This window comes from Chelmon rostratus, chromosome 7, assembly GCF_017976325.1.
Source record: "Chelmon rostratus isolate fCheRos1 chromosome 7, fCheRos1.pri, whole genome shotgun sequence".
Taxonomy (NCBI): domain Eukaryota; kingdom Metazoa; phylum Chordata; class Actinopteri; order Chaetodontiformes; family Chaetodontidae; genus Chelmon; species Chelmon rostratus.
In genome coordinates, this window is record NC_055664.1 from 27882491 (window position 1) to 27901447 (window position 18957).

At 45.8% G+C, this 18957-nt stretch overlaps 1 protein-coding gene across 1 annotated transcript in view; it reads right to left on the reverse strand.

The window, feature by feature from the left end:
• Window positions 1-18270, reverse strand: part of si:ch211-137a8.4 (neurofilament medium polypeptide) — a 32351-nt gene extending 14081 nt beyond the window's left edge. Inside the window, exon 1 of the mRNA XM_041941155.1 lies at window positions 18163-18270. The gene's annotated coding sequence lies outside the window, so the exon portion shown is untranslated. The remainder of the gene's footprint in view (window positions 1-18162) is intronic.
• Between the last annotated feature and the right edge of the window lie 687 nt (window positions 18271-18957).

The following is an 18957-nucleotide window of genomic DNA, read 5'->3' on the forward strand; positions in this document are numbered from 1 at the left end:
TGTTACTTTTAAGGGTCGGAACTTGTTGATTCAAACCATTTGGACCAAGTTAGCAGGTCGACACCTCGCCGATTCCTCTACCTGAGATCAGCACTGATTAAGAAGACTTCTCATTTTCTCTCAAGGGAAAGCGGCCGATGAGGTACATTTAATTTTTACTGTCATTTTGTTAGACTTTATAGATCTAACGGGACGGATTTCTGTTGAGTCAGGTGACAATACAGTCGCGTGTTGTCTTGATGTATTCAATGTTTAAGTAATGTTTTTATTTATTTCTTTCTGTATGTCCACCAGTTCTCACGGCACACCATCATGCTCTTTGTGTGATTAAAAAGCCCGTAATGAAAAGAACGACTTGGTTTGGATTTTGACTTGAGAGGGAATTACACTGTGGTTAACTTTCTTAGCTTAATTTCCATTTTCCTCAATAGTGGGCTGATACACAAGGAGTCAGGTACAAAGGATCAAAGCACTGTAAAGGCAGGGGGGGTGAGAAAATGCAACTTCATGCAAATGACCTGTAACACACTGCGATACACCTCGGGTGAAACAATAGCTCTTGTTTTAATTCCTACAGAAAGAAAAAGCTCTGCACAATCAGAGCTTAATATGTAAATAATGGAGTCATGTACGAGTGACGGCACATTACAGTCACAAGCTGATTAGCATTTCTATTTGAAGCAGATTGAGACACAATATTCAGCCCCGTCTCCGACAAATTATCTGCTAATTTGCAACTGCAAATACATTTTGAGACAAATGTCATGATTGAGTTTTCTATCAACGTAATGAGAAAAGATTTTTTCTCTAATTAATGTTTCTGCAAAAGTTTTCCTGCAATATTCACCTGCAGTGACAAATGCATGATTATTCTTTGTTGTGACTTTGTTTAGGCAACTCAAGTCTGGTTAAAGTTAGCGCATGTAGCCCACAACAGAACATCCATCAGCTGGTTTAAAAGCATGTAGGATTTGGTCACTGAAGCCCTGCTGATCATATTCCTACACGCCTCCTGTGTGCTAACGGCTAACATGCTGCCTCACATGCTGGATATACAGCATTCGCATTTCCTCTGAACCAGTCGACACAACCATGTAGTCTTATGTACACATCATTTCCAGGAACGCATGCTTGCAATAGTTCAGTTTAGCTTACGTGTGGAAAACCTTAAAAACAGCACCTGCAAGTAAGAAACTGTCTGCAGGTGGCGCCAGAGCAAAAATCACAGCAGTTATCATCTTTGCCTGTAGGTGGCGACATCAGCGTGTCCACTGGTGCTGGTTTGCATGTGCAGACACTGAAGAGCATAAACTAGTTAAAGAACTAGAACATGTGCAGATCTAACCCTCAGAACCAGAACCAGTCTTTCCCCCTCAGTCACCGGTTTAACACCTCTACTGTTTGTGTGAGGAAGTTTTGGAGGGAAACAGCTTCTGTTGCAGATAACTTATCTGAGGGCTTTCAGAGCCTCTCGGCTGCATCTGCATGTGTTTTCACCAGGAGACAATCTAATCCCACAGTTAATGCAGCTGTAATGGGGGTCAATGGGGAGGTGGCAGAGTGGCCAATCACCGTTTCCCTCTTCACACTGTGATAATAGCCCTCCTCTTCACACCTTCCTGCTTTCAACATGGACTCCTCACCCACTGCATCCACACACAGACAGTCAGGCGGCTGTGGCTCCTCTGTTTCAGCCTTTGAGGTGCAGATGTGCGCTCGTTCAGGGCCCGAGTGGAGCTTCTCGCTCCTGCTCGAACCGTCGTGTGAAGGTGAGCCGTCGGCTGTTTGAAGAGTGTGTTTACCTGCATTAAGATGTGATCAGACACGCCGAACAGCTGCAGTCAGATCTGTTAAGGTGGTTGTTCAGGTTTCATGTAGCTTAGATTACAATCAGGAGGAAGTTTGTGTTTCTTGTGATAAATTAGTTCTGGAATTTGGTAAATTAGTCATTAGTATTTTCCAAATACTTCCCTCAAATGACTATTTCATGTACTTAATGTTCAGTTGCTTCATTTTAGCAAGTCATACCCTTGAATCACTTAATTTCTTCCCTCGAGTTGAGATTTCTTGCGGCTGAAATACTAAATTTCGGCCTCTCTCTGTTTAATTTGCTCCCTCTCTTCTCTCTTGGAGAGCAGCAGTGGGTCATTGCCAGGGAGTCAAATCTATTGCAACAAATCACCTGCAAATGATCGGGGAATGTGTTTGAATGAATAAAACAAGAGAACACTGGAAGTTCAGAAAGTGAAACCTGCCTGGCTCTGTGTCTGTGTTTGCATTAAGTGCATCTGACAAGAACAGCTCGAAACTAGAGAGCAAAAGAAAGTTTGACTCATTTGGAGTCGCAGTCACAAGCTACAGCCAATGAGAGCGGACATGGGCGGGGGGAGGGGAGGAGCTAAGAAGGAGCAGCGAGGAGCAGCAGCCAGAAGCAACAACAACAACAACAACTGCCAATCATCACACAAACGGCTCAGGCCGCTCGATTCCTGTGGACATTCAGCTTGGAAGCATCACTTCCTGTGACACGTCTCGAGTCGGACGCGGTCCAGACAGACTCGTCGGGGATTCCTCCTGGTGGCAGATCATCTAATGTGTGACCGCTGTCACCGAGCAGTCATGAAGTGTGCAAACCACGACGACTTCAAGATCACGGGACAGAAAGACGTGTAGTGTGAACGATCTGACAACAGATTTGACGATCACACAGTGTGACCAAGGCCTCAGCCTGGTCTCAGTGAAGGTCAGGCTTTAATTTGACTTGATTACAATTACTGAGCCCAGAAAAAACATTGATTAGGAAGAATGTGTGACAAAATCTGTTAGAAATGTACTGACAGATGATTTCAAACTACATTTCTAAAAGGTCCCGGATGACTTGAAGCCTTTAAAGCCTTTGATTTTAAAAAAGATTTAACATGTCGTAGCCGTAGTGACGCTGACGGAGTCGTAATGTATGAAAATACCACTGAAGGTGACATTTCAGGTGAAATATGCAGTTGTACTTTTGAAAAATTGAGCCGTGAACACCGAGAGTCTGCAGCTTTTTCTAATAAAACCCATCAGTCACATTAAATGAAATCAGCCCTGCAGGAAAACTGCTCCAGTCCAGTCAGAGCGTTCACACTTGACGAAGCTGACGGCGTTACAGTGATAAAGAGCTGCTAGACATCCAGCCTCCCGCTCCAGGACACAGCGGCGAGCTGAACCCGCAACCTCTCAGACGGAGGCGGAGACCGAGACGAGAGCGAGGCTCATTCATTTCTACGGTTTATAAACTGATCAGCCTTTAATCAGGTCGCTCACAGCACCTGTGACCAGATGAAAGCTCACACCAGAGAGCCAACTAAAAATGTTTCCCAGGACCACAGCGTTTAATCTGCATGATCCAAAATAAATATGACAAAATCCAACTCTAATGGTGCTGTTCACTAATGTGCCTAATTTGTACAGAAAAAAGACCAAAGGCATTTAAATCAAACCCTCAATTACCAATGTTTGTGACGTAGATGTTAAGATTTTAATTCACTTCCTGTTTGCAGCTTTAACAAACCTGTGGAATTCTGCAGAATGTTGGAATCTGTGCTGGTTAGTTGATAAATATGATCACATCTTTAAAGGATAACTTTGGTTTTTTACAACCTGGACCTTATTTGTAGCATTAAATATGACCATTTACTCCCCCAGACAACTTTGGTGGCATTTGGAGTCGTTTTGAAGAAATTAGCCCCAGAGGAGCGGCGCGTATATCCGTATAATGCGAGTACTCGGGGCATCCATGCGCAGCCTCTATATAACGCATAATCTGCAGAAACTCGTTCATATTCCAATATTTTGTTCTGATATGCTGGTGCTATTCCCCTCTGAGCCGGCGGTCGGCTAGTTTAGCTGTAGTTTGGCACAGCTGTGGTTCGTTATTGCGTATTCGGAGCCGACCGCCGCAGAGTCAGCCGTGTTGTGGCTGGCTGCTCGCAGCGCCCGGCGTTCGGTAATGACATCATCCACGTCAGAGGTAGTTGCCTAGAGACGACGGATGTTGATAACATGCCACCACGGGCTCAGAGGGGAATAGCACCAGAAGTGGTATTTAATACTACAAATAAGGTCCAGGTTGTAAAAAACGAAAGTTATCCTTTAAGGCCTCAGTATGCTTCAAATGAACGGCTTGTCAGACCTTTGGATGTTGTTCTGAATGGCCACGCTCAAGGACGGATGTCACAGAGTGGCACTGGATGGAAAACATGAAAAGGAAAGGAAGTATCTAAGAGAGGCCGTCCTAAAGCGTGCCGCGTTGTCTCTATTTGCTCATCTCATTGTGTGGAACAACAAAGACAGACAAAGACACAGTTCCTGCAGAGGGATCAGGGAGGCAGTGATGCAGCCAGCAGGAGGATGTGACCGCAGGCGTTTCGTCCTGACATCCTTCCAGAGTGGCCATCGGAGCAGGTAGAAACAGTCTGAAGGTGTGTTCAGACGGCACGGCAGTCAATCTGCAGCAGTGGTTAAGATCTGCTCAGGCCCAGGTTAGGAAAACGTCATGTTTTGGCTTAAAATACCAGGTTTCATTGCCGCAAATACAGCTAGAAAATATCATAGTCGCCACAAACACCTGGCCGAGCAGCCGTCACCGCCCCCTCCTCCTGATGGGACACTCGGCTCACGTGCATGTGCAGGTGATCTGAACTACGTCTCCTTGTGACACATCTGAAAGATGAAGTGTCAACACCAGATCTGCAAACCTTATTCTCTGGGTTTGGTTGATTACTTCTTGATGAGCTGTAGATGCTGACTGCAGAAATGCATCGTAGCAGTAATGATGACATCAGACTGGACTTTTTGGGCGGGCTGAATTCTCTGAATGTTACAACCTGCACGATCAATCTCTCCGCTTGTGGCTGGAAACAAACGCTGCTTCCAGTTACACCCCAACACTTTAGACTTATTTCCTCTGTTTAGGATAAATTAAGTATATTGATGCTGAAGAAACCAAAACCTCCTTTACTTTCACAGCAGCACAACAAAAACCCAGATCCAAATCACTATAAAAAACAGATCAATTGTCCCTTGGCTCGGGGCCAAATTTCATAGAGATCTGTTGAAAAGGTTTTAGAGGAATCCCGCCGTCAGACAGACAAACTGATCCTCCGACAGCTCCCGCTCACATAGTTCACATCAGCGGAGAGTCTCGACCTGCTGCACAGCCTCATTTGGAGGACTGAACATCACAAGCGGCAGCTGTCGGTGTAATGATGGATCCAGAATACGTTCTGCACCGCTGCCTGTCTCCCTCAAAGCAGCAACAACAATTCACCTCTTTTGTAGCAGCTTTAACCACAAACTGCTCCAGACAAACTGATTTTCTTTCAAACATGGTCACTCTGTGGCTCTGAGATGTGAACACGACCAGAAACTGCACCCACCCTCCCGACAAATGGCAGCTGAAGGTAAAATAGATTCAGAAGCATCCTCACTTTGATTGTCTCGATTACCTGATAAAACCTGATTACATCTTTGTTCTGCAGGGAAATTTGTCCCGGCTGGACACCGTACACAGCCTGACTCTGAGCCAATCAGATCAAAGCAAAACAAAGCCTGTCAAAAATCAAACAGGCTCCTGATTGGATGGTCGGCACAAACCAGCACCCTCTTATTGGTCCAGGAAAGAAGTTCTCAGTGAGCTCAGAACCTGGTTTTACTGAGAAATGTGGACTTTTTTTCTCTTGGAAATGATTGTTGGCAGGTGAGCCAGGAGGTCGATGGTCGACACTTCCTGTAGTCCCGCCGTGGCGTTGATCACAAACCCCCTGCTCTGAAATCTGTTCCTGTTTGATGAATGAAAACTTCCCTCTGAGTGCAGAGCCTGTTGAGCTGTTGGTCGATATCTCTAATGTCCTGTTAGCTCCTCGTCCATTAACCTGAAGCTCATTTTTCCAATTAGACTGTCTCAGTCTGAAATGATTCGTTTATTGATACATCGACAAAACAAGAACAGTCTCTGAGTCTGATTTTCTGTTTTATGAACGTAAGCTGTCAGGAAATAGTTAAAATACGTCCATCAGAAGACATCGTCAGGTGTTTTGTTTCAGTAAAGAGTCAGTTTATAATGATATTAAAAAATAAATGTTAACATGAGAGAAGCTGGAACCAGAGGAAGTGACATTCTAGCTTTATAAATGATTAATCGGTTATCAGAAAGCTCTTATTGGTCTTATTCTGTCCTGCTGCTGTTCCACAAGCTGCTTCAAAGATGGCTGCCAGGAGCAGAAACTGCTTCAACATCTGGTTGCAGTCGTGCACGCCGAGGCTGAGCGTTTTCTACGTTTCGCTTCAGATTTCCGTCTTTTGGAGCCGCTTTCTGTGATTTCGTACGTGGATTCGATCAGACCTGATAGATCTGGTGCCGACGTGGAGCGAGGATGAGCGAGCCTGGTGTCGTGTGATCGGCCTTGGCGAGCTTCAGCCAGATAAACGGTTGTTGTTGTTGTTGTTGTTGTCGCTGTGGATTAAACCCTGGTGTGTTCCTGCAGCAGATTGCCCTCGCAGGGAACGGACCGGCCTTTTAGTGTAAAGGCATTAAGACCAGGTCTAATCCAGAGCTAGGAGAGCAGCCAATTTACACTGGATTGAGCCCACAGGACGACACATCGCTCAGTCTTTGCTTGTGTTTTGCTGCTATCTGAGAATCTCTCCATTCATGCCTTTGTCGCTCTTTTATGTGCACAGACTCCCTTTATTTCCCTGCATATTCATTTTTAATAAATAGAGGTATTTGTACTCCATTTGGAGCCTGCACACAGCCGTGTTTACACAGTCTGCTCGGACCCTCGCGGCATCCAAATGCTGCAGATATAATTTGGGCTTTAAACAGTCTCCTGTGAGAGGAAACTGATTATCTTTGTGAATTGTGACGGACATTTCTCACTGCTTATAACAACTGTTTGATTTATCATTTAATTGAGAAAATAATGAGGAGATTAATTCTCAGTTGCAGCTTTGCACATTGTTGCTCTCTGTGATCTTCTTTTAGCAGCTAAATAAGTTGCTGTTTTTGCATTTGTGCAGATGTCATGGCCCTGTGGAGACTCCACGGTGTGTGTGGGATCTGGTTTTTAATCTACTGTAGTTCTTTTTTTCTCAAAATGTGCCTTGAAGCCACTCGGCGTCTTCTTGCAGCTCTCTAAGCTCAATTGAAGTTTTTTTTTACTCTGCGTTGTGCCCTCATTACCATGCAGACCTATATTTTCAAAATACAATTCTCTAATTATCCCTGCTGTTGTAGTTTTGCATGAGGAGCGGGGCTGGGGGGGCGGGGGGTGCTCTGAAAAGGCTTTCATGTGTAACGCTGTTAGGGTCCATTTATTTTCAACTCAGTTCCAAAAAATGTTGAGCAAGATTTCTGCGTGCTGGTTCACAGCAGAGCACTTGCTCATTGAAAGAAAGACACGGCTTTGCATTTTTCAAAGAGTTTTTGATTGAAAAGACCAAATACAATAATGCAGCCAGGTCATCTAAGAAATATTCTGTATTCTAGTTTTCTCAACAAATAATAACGGTGAGGGATCTGCAGGCCAAAACAGATACAGACTGATAACTCATCTGTGTCTTTGGAGGCCCCGTCAGTATGTTTTGGCTCTGTAAGTCACAGGAACGTTCACATACTGTATATAATTAAACATCGTGACCTGTGGATGGAACAGAATGTGATTAATCTACTGCAGTGGATCCCAAAGCCTGCACCAAACTGTTTTTGAGAGCATTTCACCACATGATGTTTACATTAATTACACTTTTTAGACATGCAAACCAACAGAAACATCTCAACATCTATTAGACGGCCCACCATGAGATCTGTTGCTGATACTCGAGGTCTCTGGAGGATAAACTCTGATGGCTTTGGTTATTCTCTTCCTTCATGCCATCAGCAGCTCAGAGTTTTCACTTTCTTAGATCAATATCTTCAGATCAACGTCCACCAGCTGGACACTCACGGGCCAGAACTTTAATTAACTGTACTGTTAACTGTGTTCAGTGCCAATTAGCAAATGTGAACATCGCATGTTAGCATGTTAACATCGCAACTGCAAACATTCGGATTCTATGCCACAGAAATAGCTCGAGTCATTAAAAGCTCAACACAGTGTGAGATGAATGAAGCTGAGCTCAGAGTAAACAGTGAAAGCTGCTCTGCTTATGGCTGGTCATGGACAGGGGAGGCTAGCTGTCCCACATCGAGGAACTAACATCTCCAGGTTCCGGTGCTTGTTGGAACGTCCGATTTTTGTCTTATTTAAATGGCAGATTGTGCCTTTTGACATGCTGGCAGGGCTGCAGGATGACTTCCTTCAGCAAACACCTGCACCATCTTCCCCGCTGACACGTCCTTGAACAAAACCTCGAACCTGCAGCTGACCTTGACCTCCGACCTCTGACCTCTGAGAGTTGAGGGTCAGGAGAAAAGAGGATTTCCCTGCAGGGAGCAATAAAGTTTCAAATTACATGACACTTGATTTAAGCCTGTTAAATCCATCAGAGGGATCAGGAGAGGCTGCACGCAAAGCTCTCACACAGGTTTACATGTGAAGGAAGACATGTGGTAAACAGAGACAGAGAGCAGCTCGCAGCAGGACGACACATCTGCTGCTCGTCCTCAGAACACGGAGGGACGAGAGCGACTGTCGGTCCAGTCCTGCAGGACCAACGACAGTTCATATCGCCTCAGTCAACAGGTCTGACGTTATCCTCCAAACTTTAACTCTCGACTACCAACAACAAACACACAGCTCAGAACTCTAACCCCCCAGAACCACCACTGACGTCACATTTTCAGTGTAAGAATCCAGAGAAACAGCCAGAAAATACTGATTGAGTCAGTGGCTGATCATCAGAAGGGGGACAGGACAGTTTAGCATTAGCCCAATAATGATTCACTGTCCAGAGCAACATGATACGCTGCATCAAGGCTCGCAAGCATGTTAGCAACATGTGCTGAGGCTAGCACAAGCTGAGAGCAGGATCCTGTCTGCATGGCACCCCGTCATTGGCTGAACGGTCACCATTTCCAGTCACTGTAGTTAGTGGCTGCTACACGAGTGATGTGAGTCTGCAGACATTCAGGTCGATGATGACTGATCTGCACTTCAGGTAATACTGAGGACAGATTTCAGCCCAGTCGGCGTGTCCGCTGGGCGTTAGATGACTTTGTGCAGATGCAAAAACCTTTAAGCCAATCAGAAGCCTTTCTAAAAACAAACAAATGGTTTTTATTTAATAGATTTCCAACAAGTAAAAGGACTGAAACAGGAACCTGAACTTCAGAATAGCTGAAGCAGGACTGGTGCAGCCTCCAATAAGACGTGCTGTACTGGCTCCTTCGCTTCGATCTGCCGAGCAGGTGAAGTCTATTCGTTTGTTTCGCAGGTAAAGAACAAAGACCGTATTTAAGACGAATTTACGACCTGCTGGTGCTGCTGCAACTCTGGACTCTGTCACGTCTGGTTTGTTTTACAGGAGGGTTTACATTTTAACCATCTCCCCCCTCTAGTTAAGAAAGAACTGCAGTTAACGGTGCAATAAAAAATGTGGCTGAAATCAGACACTGAAAGTTTTTCTTCAGCCAGACGTTCAGGTGTCCTCGGAGGTTTTCACCTGGAAACAAACAGAGTTTCTGAAAGTCAGGCCCCCCAGAGCAGTTTAATGTTTCATACGTCTTTTCTCCGTGGCTGCGTATCTGCGCTGTAGCTGCAGAGAACAAACCCATCATTGCATAATAATTATTAAACGTTCTTCCACACGTAGAAGCAGAGCGAAGCCTCAGGTCTTCGGTTTACTTCGGTTGTTGAGTCTGAGATAAAAATAGTGCAGAAGTGTATCGCCCCCCAGCTCCCAGTTCTGACACCTCATCACAGGATTCCTTTGTGATCGGTTCAGCACCGGTTGATCCGGTCGTTTCGACAGAGATCTCTGTGATGTGGATTTTCAGATGCAGTAGATTCCAAACTAAATTTAGGCTTCGGGGTGTGAAGAAAAGGAAACAGCTTCTCTGATAAATACAGCCGGAGTGTTTCACCGTTTGTCCTCGTTTCAAACACAACTGACCTTAATGTCATTTTCAAACGGAGTCACATCAAATCCAATCTAGTCCTTCAAAAACAGAAATGAATGGACTTAACACCAAACCTAATTCAATCAAGCCGTAGCTCATAAAGCTTCTATCTGAATCAGTGTAAATAGACTGATAATTAAAACTGTAATTTACCTGCTGGGTTCATAATAACGACACTGTAGCAGGAAGAACGGCTAATAACTTTGGTTTAATGACCAAAACTCAAATTGTTCATTATTTTCCCAAAGCTAAAAGCTTAAAGCTGAACAATGAGGTTCTGTAATTGTTCGTCCAGATTCCAGCTCAGTTCTGACCGATGAACGCTGCAGGAAAATCTCCAAACCAAAACCCACCATTTACAGTTTGAAACTGGCTGCATGGCTGGAACTGTGGGGGCGACGGGAAGCAGAAATGCATCATGGGCCCAATACTTTCTGTCCTTCCTCCTCCAGTCCAGCTGAGCTGCCCCACATATGAAGGACCTTGTTGCTTAAAGCCAAAATAATTCACTTTCACCAAATTGCTTCAGGCCCAACACTGAAAAGCTCCCCATTCAAATTCCTGCAAACCAAACAACTAACTAGTTGTCATAAGATAAGATAAGATAAGATAAATCTTTTTTAATCTTGGGTATTACAGCAGCATGTGAGAGCAGGTGGAAAGAAAAAATAGCAACAGAGGTAGAGAAATAAAAAAACAAAATACAAAATAAAAGTTGACTATATATGTTCATATTATACAAGCAACTATATAAAAGAAAAAATATGTAGAAAAAATATACAAAAAAACATGCATTGCCACAATAACTGTGGAATAGCCATAAAAATATACTGCCAAAAAATTTACTGATTTTACACGTTCCAAAATACTCAAATTCCTGATCCTTTCTCCCAGAAATCGCATGTTTATGTCTCTGCTTTGATGGAACCAAGTTCTCTGATCCACATCCTGAGTCCTGCAGTGAGTCCTACAGGTTTAAGCTGCTCCTCCCTCCACACCTGTCCCTAACTTTCACTCCAACCTGCTTCACGCTGCAGCTGGACGAGTGTGCAGAGGTGAGGAAGAAGTCTGAACTCTCTCAGATCTTTTTTTATATTCTTCACACAATTATTCCTCTCACTTTTCGTGTGTACAACCGACTGCAACACTATGTGAATCCAGGAGGGACGCTCTGAAAAGCTGCACCATTATCGCCAAATCTTAGCAACATGTCTCCCCCCTTCTTGACTTTCAAAAGCTTTTTGGTTCAGGTTTAGGAAATATTGTGGTTTTGGTTAAATTTTTATACAGAAAACACGTCTCTGCTCACGATTTTAGTGCTTCGAGTGCTTAAATGGAAACATTTACTTATGTTTGCTCGCTATTAGTGGATTTTATTAAAAAAAAACAAATAACATACGTCAGTGAAACTGAACATTTTGTCATTTTCCAGGTACATTAATTAGAATTTCCTCATTATGTTGATATGAAGCTTTAAACTTCCTTCTAAACTCTTGTTAATTACGTTTTTAAACCTCAACAACCAAACAAAAGTCAACCTGAAGCTTTCATTTCCTCCAACAGCCCAACCACACACACTCCCACCGCTAATTCAGCATCCTCTAAACGTGACCCCCCCCCCTCACCAACAGTCAGGATTACAGCATACACCAGGTTTTAACCGGGTCCGGCCTCCTCACATGCTCCGGGGTTCAGGTTTTCATGTGCCGCTCAAACAGACTCTCAGCCCTCACCCGGATCAGGCTTCCTCTTGTTCCTACCAATCACACAACAGCTCACCCACCTCCAGCACACTATAGGCATTCCTCACAACAACCCCCCCGTTTAAAGGGCCGTTCTGTGTTTTCTGCCCCCTGTCCATAGTGGCATCATTATAAGAGCCTATTATGGCGTTACTGAGGCCGACTCGCAGACTAAATGCCTTGTTTCTGTCCACCATGGGAGCCTTCTATAGAGCCGCGACTCCCTCCTTCAACAGAGAGGCCCCTTCATCACACTGCCCTCCTCCTCCTCCTCCTCCTCTCATCCTCCTCGCTCTCTTCTCCCTCAGACACAGACAAGCCTTTATCTGCCCATCATGTGCTCGCTCTCTCTTTCTCTTTTTTCTCCAGCCTGACCCTGTTTTCCACAGCGAACAGGCATGCCGGTTAGGATTTGGGGGGGAAACACACACACACACACACACACACACACACACACATGCAGAGCAAAGGGGGAAAAGGCTGATTTGGAAATCCAGCTAAATATTTTATCCATGGCCACTCTATCTGTCTGTGTAGCTTAATACCGATTTGATGTTATCTCCTAAGTCTTTCCAGCAGAGGTTTTTTTTTTTCATATTTTATTTTCTGGTCAAATAATCTCTTCATATCTGCTGTGCTGCATCTGAACTGAGCACCGTGTCATCTTGCTGTACTCCAGCCTCGTCCTCTCTAGGAGATGTTGGAGAAACCGTGGATGGACTCCAGCCGAGTCCACCGTAGAGCTGTTATTTTCAATCTCCAGTAATCTGTTGGTTATTTTTCATGAAGCCATTCTTCATATGGTCTAAAAACCATCTAAAATACCAAAAGCTTCCATCACAGTTTCCCAGAACTCAAGGTGGCGTCTTCCACTCGCTTGTTCCGTCTGACCAACAGTCCGAAACCCAAAGATATTCAGCTCGCGATGTGACACGGAGAGAAGCAGCAAATCCTGGACCCAGAGTGTCCATGAGCTGTGCTTAACGAAGGAACTTAACCATGACAATACAGACCAAAGTCAGTGAATCAATCAATCAATCAAATAATGAAGCGTGACTCCAGAGACACAGACGACACAACAGGTTCGAGCCCCGGAAGCTGCATTTCCTCACTGACACAATGATTTCTACTGGAAAGGGTTTCTGTCGAGCAAAGAAAAGGTGGATTAACTAACCTCCTCAACCCTCCAACCCTTCAGATGACCCATTATTGAAGTGTTCAGACGTTCAGATCTGGATTTTAGCCAGTTTATGAAGGTTTCCTGAAGTCCCTGTGTGTGCACTGTGGATGTTTCAGTCAGATTAAATAAGAACGGGCTTCAGTGAGTGTTAGAGCCAAGTCTTCGTCACCTCGCTGTCTGCTTTTTAGCCCATCAATTACAAATCGCCAAAACAGATGTTTCTGTTCCTTCAGCCTTCTTTTCTCTACAGCGTAAAAACTGGAAACAGTGAACGCCATCACGTCAGACTTTCACAGTCTGAAACAAGGATGGCGTCTGTCTGACAAGGATAACAGCAGACATGCTGCTTGCTGCGATAGGTTACGTAACCCAAACTAAAAACTGGTGGGGAATCAGAGTAAAAACTGACGGATGCTTTGCAGAATGATCACCAGCATCGGTGATCAATAAACTCCAGCACGCAGCGTTTATGCATGAAGCAAAGATCACCTCCTCTAAAGCCATCAACAGTCGTTAAACATTAACGTTCAGGGGAAAAACAGAAAGCGGCGGTCGTCTGGACCGTCATCTGACAGCCTAAAGTCGAGGTGTGTTGGTATCTTCCTGGAGGAAAGTCTGGGCCTTCAGGAGTTAAATATCAGGAGTGCTGGGGGTCACCTGTAGCCTGTTATCCCTCACTGAACATCACCTGTCAGTCGCTGCACTAAAAGCAGAAGAAGGACATCTTTGACCTCCTCCGGGCCGGGGGGAGATGAAGATGAAGCTGGTCACATGAAGTGTGCAGGATGGACAACCGTGAACCTGCACAGGAATGTTTCTGCTCGCTGACTTGGCGCGTTCCTCGCACTTTGAGAACCCTCATGATGAGCATGTGATGCGAACGGAACGGAGGAGGAACTGATCCGTTCGTCGGCGAACAATTTGCTCCTTGTCTGGCCGCAGCGGACGCCATGTTCGATGTCTGTGCAACCATTTTCCTCCATCTGCTCGTCTGATTTTTCGCGGTTAGCTGGCGTGAACGCGGTCGACGCTGGATGAACCCCTACCTCCTCCTCTTCATCACCACCCCTCGCCTGTCTTATCAGCTCCATGTTTGGGACTCTAGCGTCTCTCTCGCTCATCTTTGTCCTCCTGTTTCTCCTCTTTTTCTTCTAATTTGCCTCCAGTTGGCTCTATTGTTCATCCGCCCCCTGTCCTCCATCTTTGTCCCCGTAGTCCTTTCATTCCTCCTCTCTTCCTCTTTTCCTGCCATTTCTCTCATATCATCATCTTTCACTTTTGTTTTTTGTCCACTGCCTTTAAATGTGTCCCCCTTCCCCTCCTCTCTTATTGCTTTCATTTGCCCATTCACCTCAGTTCACCCCTTCTCCTCCTGCCGTTGACCCCCATCCTCCTGCCATTGACCCCCGTCCTCTCTCTTCTCCTCTACTCATCCTCTCTTTTCTTCTTCTCTTATTCATCAGTTTCCTTTGTTGTCTTTTCTCCTTCCACTTGTCCACTTTCCTCCCACCCTCCATTTTACTGCCATCCTCCCTGTTTCCTTTTGTCTTGTCCTCCTCTTAACCTCCTCTACTTTCTTCTTCTTACATCCCTACACTTGTTTTTCGTTCATTTGTCTGTTCTTTTGTGTCTCTTGTCATGTCCCACATCTCTTTCAACCTTTAATTTGTCCTGACATCCTCCCATTGTCGCTCTTTGTCCCTCCTTTCCTTTGCACATTCTTTCTCTTCCCTTTAAATCCATCATCCATCCTCTGCTCCTCTCCTGTCATGTCCTTCTTTGTACTCTCCCTCTCTCATCTTCTTTTCATCGCTGTAGTATCACACTCTTCTTCTCTTTTTTCCTTCGTTTATCTCGCCTGTATCTGCTTTTTCTTTCCTGTCTTCCACTCGTCTTCTACTCCTCCTTTTACCCTTTTGTTATATGAACATTGGCTTTGCCTCCACATTACATATAAAAGAGCAATAATAACTGAAAAATAAATCATCCCCTCCCCCCTCTGACCTTATTAAATATGTCCCTTTGTTATAAACTGGGTTTGTTTAAAATAAAATAGGAAATAACCACAAACATTAAAATATTTCCTGTGTTATTTGTCACATGAGCTCAGCATCTTTCACATTATGTTTCTTATGTTTGGGGTCAGAGGGACCACAGAGAGGTCAGACTTCCTGTTTGACTTCTTATTGACTGAAGCTGGAGGACAGACTCACTTCAGTCAGTGAAACAGCTGATCTGTTGTGTGTCGACATACAGCTGAGCTCAGAAGAAATTAGGAGTTTTCTGAAACATCAGTTTAAAATCACGTTCACACGCAGCTCTAATCACATCAGACACCAGAGGTGGAGAGTGACGCGATGCTTCCAGCATTTACAGCCAGCCATCAACATATATAAAACATATGACCGGTTTATAAAATAGGAGTGATTCTCATTACATTTTGTGTTTTTTTTCTGAAGTGGGATTTTGATTTTGCAGCCTTCTCTCATCCTCATCATCAGCACTTTGACCGCCCTCACTCAGCATTCAGTGTGGAAACTGTGGTAAACGGTCTCGAACACATCAGGATTCAGCTGTGAGCAGATTAGAGTGTTTATTGGCGTATAACTAGAACTCCAGCCGTCAGTGGAGGCTGGTGTGTGAGCAGATGATGGTCGTTAGAGCTTTTGACTCTTCTTCTTCTGAACTTCTCTTTGCTGTCAGTGCTGATGAATTCTAAACCGGCGGATTATGAATGCTAAAAACTTTTCCTTCATTATTCTCCTCTGGTTCCCTCACCTTCCTCCCATCATCCATCTTTGTCTCTTTACTCCTTTCTTTCCTCCACTCCTCTCCTCCCACTGTCTTCACTCAATCCATCTCCTCCCATTTATTCTATTTTTCCCGTCTTTGCTCCTCTCCTGTCATTTCTTCCCCCCTCCTCTCCACCTCCTCCACCTCCCTTTGTTATGCTAAACGTCGTTTGTGAGCGCGAGACACACTCGGGCGCTTTTAAAGGAGGAGAAGAGCGCTCGAGCTCTTCTTATTCTTCTTTTTATTTTTTTTTATATCCGTCAAAGCTCCACTAGCGTGAGCGCGCCGCGGACATGGAACATAATTCTAATGAGCAGGAGGGTGGAGGCGCGTTCCCGAGGCTGAGGAGGAGGAGGAAGTCAGTCAGCCATCCAGCCGCGCGCATGCTCGAGACAGCAGGTGCCCGAGCCCCCGTTGAAGACGAAGAAAAAAAGCCACTAATTTGCATTGCTAATGAGCTCCTCTGAGCCTCCTCCCCCTCCATTTTGGGGGGCAAAAAAAAGCTTCTAATATGGCGACATGTTTTTATTCGTCTTCTCCTTTTTCATCCCTCCAAAAACACAAAAAACACCAAAGAAAAACAATGGCTTCAATTATATTCGGGTTATTAAATTATATTTTACAAATTTCGCAGCGATAAAAAAATCTCTGTTTAATAGAAACATCAGTAGAGAATAAAAAAGATGAAGAAGGTCACGAGACTTGACTGTACACAGACTTTAAATCACTGCAGCAGGGGAGCATGAAAGCTAAGAAAGACTTCTCACAGTGGAAATATTTAAGAGGAGATTCATCCGAATAAATGAAGCGATTTCCGCCTGTTTTCACCATCAGACTCAAACTGGGAACAATGGAGGCGGAGTGTGACGCCGCGGGGAGACAAGTGCACATGGACATCCCGAAGAGCCTTAAATGATCAATTCATCAGCCAGTCCGGAGGGACACTAATACCGATAATCAATGGTGATAAAAGAGCAGCGAGTGGAGGGCTTCGACATCATCATCATCATCATCAACATCAACAACAACAACAACAGTGAGAGGGGCTCACAGTGGATTCATTGAGCAAAACAAGTGAAGCGCCAAATTCCCAACAAGCAGCCTCCTTGTCCGTTGAGGGGGGGAGAAAGAGGGGAGAAAAGAGGCTGACATACTCCTCCCTTCAACCCTGCAGCCTCCGACACAACACATACCGCAGCAATAATCATCATCATCATCATCATCATCATGATATTAATAATAGGTCCCCCTGCTGTCCACGCTGACCTCGTTTACATCTCACACATGGACGCCTGGCTGTGATTATGATGTGATTTCAGTCTGTCTGCCGCCATGTGCGTGCGTTTTAACACGCGCTTCATCGAAAATGGCTGAGACCCCCCCATCCTCCCGCCGCCCCCTTTCAGTGTCTCTCTGCGCGCGCATTGTATAATATGCTCTGCTTTATTGCACTATTGTTGTTATTGTTGTCGAGGCGCATAAACATCTTCATGCGCTTTGGGATTTATTTCCTATTATTCTCCAGACTGCACGCGCTGAGCACACACACGCACGCACACACGAACAGATGACAGACACACATGTCAGATGCACAGAGTTAACATCTGAGCGTTATGTCTGCCCTGAGAGCAACAAACGCCCCGGCGCGGAGTGGAACCGTCACAGAGCGGCTCCGCATCCCTGCAGGATCCGCGCAGCGGCTCCAGATGAGCTGCGGGTCCCACAGAGCCCCCCGCTGAGCTCCACAGCGGCGTGAAAACAGAGAAGAGATCTGGAAACGTGTGTCTGTGGAACGGCGCACAAAAACACAAGCACCGACCAGACACCCAGACCGGAGCCAGCTTCTGTGATTGATCCGGGGGGGTGCTGTGATTGATCCGGGCCATGTGATTGACCCGAGTTATTGAATGACAAACTGAACATATTGCTATATTTTTTTCACCCGTTGCTTCCAGAAGCAGTCGGATCGACGGTTTTTGGGGCACACCGCGCGCAGCGTCGCCAAACAACAGCCCCGCTCATTGTCCCCCTCCGCCACCGCCGCGCTGGCTCTCCACGCACCGGAGACCCCCCAAACATCACAAAACAAGCCCCTCTCACACGAGGACCCCCGGTCAGTGTCACCTCCCCGCTCCTACTACTACTACTACCAGGTTAATTTGACCGTTAACGGCTAATTACCTGCCAGCTAATCGCCATTAAACGCATTCCCGCGACCTGTAGCCTCCCCCCGCAACCGACGGAGCGAACAGACCGGTTCATGGAAAACGACAGGCGGGGATGAGAGAAAAACAGCAGCGAGATGATGAGAGCAGAGAAAAGAGAAATAAATGAGCCAAACAAACCTCCTTTCGTGCGCGTAAATCCGTTTCCAAGCGCGTGGGGAGAAAGGTAATAAGCTTGTTGTGTTGGACGGGAAAAGACGCTGCCGGGCTAAATCCTCCCAACCATCCTCCCTCCCTCTCTCTCTGTCTCTCTCTCTCTCTCTCTCTCTCTCTCCTACTGTGACTAGGTCTCTCTCTCTCACTGTCTGTCTCTCTCTTCCTCGCGCTCCTTTGCGCGTCTCCGTCTCTCTCTCTCTCTCTTTCTCTCTCTCTCAGCCAATTGTGTGACATGGAATTGGCGCGAGGGGTCTCGCAGCGGGACGTTGGCAGGTCCAACGCGCGCGCAGCACGCACACACTTATGTACTCACACGCACGAGCGCACGGGACGCCTTCTACCTCGCTCACTCCTCGGTGGTTGCCCATAGCAACGATGAAGACCACCACCCGCCCCGCCCCTTAGCAGACCCCGCTGTCCCTAAATTTCACCCCCCACCCCGGATTTAAGGAGGTTCTTGTTCGTGGGGGTTAATTCGCTCGCGGCTGCTGCGAACAGAACGTGATGCGCGAGAGCTTCTCTCCTATGCGCGCAAATAAAATGAAGATGAGAGAGAGACATAGACAAACAGAAGGAGAGAGAGAGAGAGAGTCTGGGCGCCAACAGCTTACAACTGTCCCCATGGTGGCTGCTCCATTCACCAGCCATTGTGTGTGTGTGTGTGTGTGTGTGTGTGTGTGTGTGTGTGTGTGCAGGAGAACAATAGGGGTAAAGCATCAGGGCAGAGCCAGAAGAGGGGGGAGGATGGGGAGGGGAGGG